This window comes from Prionailurus viverrinus, chromosome A2, assembly GCF_022837055.1.
Source record: "Prionailurus viverrinus isolate Anna chromosome A2, UM_Priviv_1.0, whole genome shotgun sequence".
Lineage (NCBI taxonomy): Eukaryota > Metazoa > Chordata > Mammalia > Carnivora > Felidae > Prionailurus > Prionailurus viverrinus.
The window spans coordinates 47333853-47336286 of NC_062562.1; the positions used below are offsets into that span (position 1 = coordinate 47333853).

At 39.8% G+C, this 2434-nt stretch overlaps 1 pseudogene; it reads right to left on the reverse strand.

The window, feature by feature from the left end:
• Positions 1–230: 230 nt before the first annotated feature.
• LOC125153253 (cytochrome b-c1 complex subunit 7-like) lies at positions 231–595 on the reverse strand (annotated as a pseudogene).
• Between the last annotated feature and the right edge of the window lie 1839 nt (positions 596–2434).

Sequence of the window (2434 nt, forward strand, 5' to 3'; positions counted from 1 at the left end):
CTCTAGTGCTCTTTTGCATCTGTCTTTTCTGAGCTATCTTCCACATTTGTGAGATTCATCCCTGTTGTAGGATCAGCTATAAACATACATTTTTAAAAAATAATTACAGTAGACATTTATTTAAAGTAATACATTTGCAGCTCCAGTAGTTCTAAATCATACATTTCAGGTTTACCCAACTTCTTAAAAATATCTGATAGCATCTGCAACCACAGATTTCAACCCCACGATTATTTCTTTGCCCATTTTTCTCTCTCTTTTCTTTCCCAAATAACTTCTTTCAGAAGTTCAAGGTAGAATTTATCCTCCTCATATTTTAGGATATGCTCTTTAGGCAAATCTGCTGCCTCCTGGTCAGGGCCATTGCTCACTTAATGAGAAACATCCTGTCGTTATACAGATTCTCAGGAAGACTTCTTGTGGCCTCTTTCACATTGTCATTCTCAGATATGGTATCACCTTGCATTAACCCCAATTTATTGAACCCTGCAGCCCTGTCACACCATTTTCGAATACCCTCTAGCCACCAGCTTGATGCTGTAACAGCAGGCCTAAACGTTCTCTGTGATTTGTAGCGTTTGATCTCGTATTCCATTGTATGTCTATACCACAATTTACTTATTTATTCTGTGTCAAGGAATATTTGGGTTCTTGGGCTTGCAATACCAGTCTCTTCTCCCTTTCAGCTCAGAGTCTTGGCAAGCAGCAATAACCACCTCGGTTTGAATGACATTGTTTTTGTTATCTTATCTTTACCTTTTTGGTTACTTTCTATTTATGGCAGACTATACTAGTGGCTTTCTTTTTAAGTGCTGATATAAAGTTTTCTTTTAAAATAATTTTGATTGAAATAAATGGATTGATGTAAAAAAACCCTTTCTTTTTTTAAATGTTTATTTTAGAGAGAGAGAGAGAGAGGGCACACATGAACAGGAGAGGGTCAGAGGGGGGGGGGGGAGACAGAGAATCCCTTTAGGGATTCTCTGCTGAGAGCTAAGAGCCCAACATGGGGCTGGATCTCAGGCACTGTGAGATCAAGACCTGAGCCAAAACAAAGAGTCAGATGCTTAACTGACTGAACCATGCAGGTGCCACTAAACAATCTTTTAGAGATAATACGGGTGTAATATTATGACAAATAACATGGAGGTGAGAATCAAAAAAGCTTAGTTTAGGATAAATGTGTTTAGAGATTTGGTGTTTTTTGTTAGAAGGTAATAATTTACATGCCCAGGTGTTTTAGCAATCAACATCCTCAACCAGTTGGTTTAATAATTTATGAGATTGTTTGGGATTAATACAGGCTTGCTTTGTTAAGGTCTAGGGAGTATTTGGAATCAGCATGTCAAGAGTTTGAACAAACCCAGGTATGACCTGTAGCAAGAGACCTGGGCACTGGGGAGAGAAAGCAGTTTGATAATGGTAACCACTTGGGAATGGGCTTGATCATCAAGTGGGCTGGAGGAGCAGTGCTAACTCTTCACACTCTTCTCTCTGGATCTCAAGGCCCTGATCCACAGGTTGCATAAGGAAGATCAAAGAACCAACTTGACTTTCACATCTTTCTCACTTCCCTGTGACTTAATAATAGGAGTTGCAATTTATAGTGCATGTATTATGTGCAAAACACTTTGCAGGGTTTATACCACTTAATTCTTACAACAAACCTGAAAGGAGAGGGCATGTTACTGTGGTAGTCAGAGTATGGCCCCCCAAAATGTCCATATCCACATTGCTGGGATCCAAATACTTTACACTGCAAAGGGGAATTAAGGCTGCAGATGGAACTAAGTTTGCTGGTCAGCCGACCATAGGGAGATTTTCCTGGTTATCTGGGTGAACTCAGTGTAATCTCAAAGATCCTTAAAAGTGAAGGAGAAGGCAAAAGAGAGGGTCAAAGTGAAGTGATGTGAGCAGGACTCAACCTGTTTTGCTGCCTTTGAAGATAGAGGAAGGGGAACAAATGCTGGAAAAAGAAACAGATCCTACTCAAAGAGAACAGAAAAGAACACAGCCCTGTGGAGGCCTTCCTTCCTTTTGGGACAGTGAGACCCATATTAAACTTCTGAGCTATAGAAATATAAGATAATATGTTTGTGTCCGTTCAGCTCCTAAATTTGTGGTAATTTGTTGTGAAAGCCAAAATAAATTAGTCTGGTTACATAAAAGGAACTGGAGCAGAGGCCAGGTAAGGAGCTGATAACTAAAACCGGCTCTATTGGATGCCAGATCTATCTGCCTCCAAAACCAATACTCTTGATTGTTACCTCTTATGATTCAAGACTAGAACACAGGTTGGGTGGTTATATAGTTTAGATATTTTGCTTTACACCATGGATGGGCAAAGGAAAATTAGGTAGGCTCCAAAAGGCTGAGAACCGGAAAAGGAAGTTCATCACACGTACAAAAGGACTTAAGATTGATGGGTCTTTCT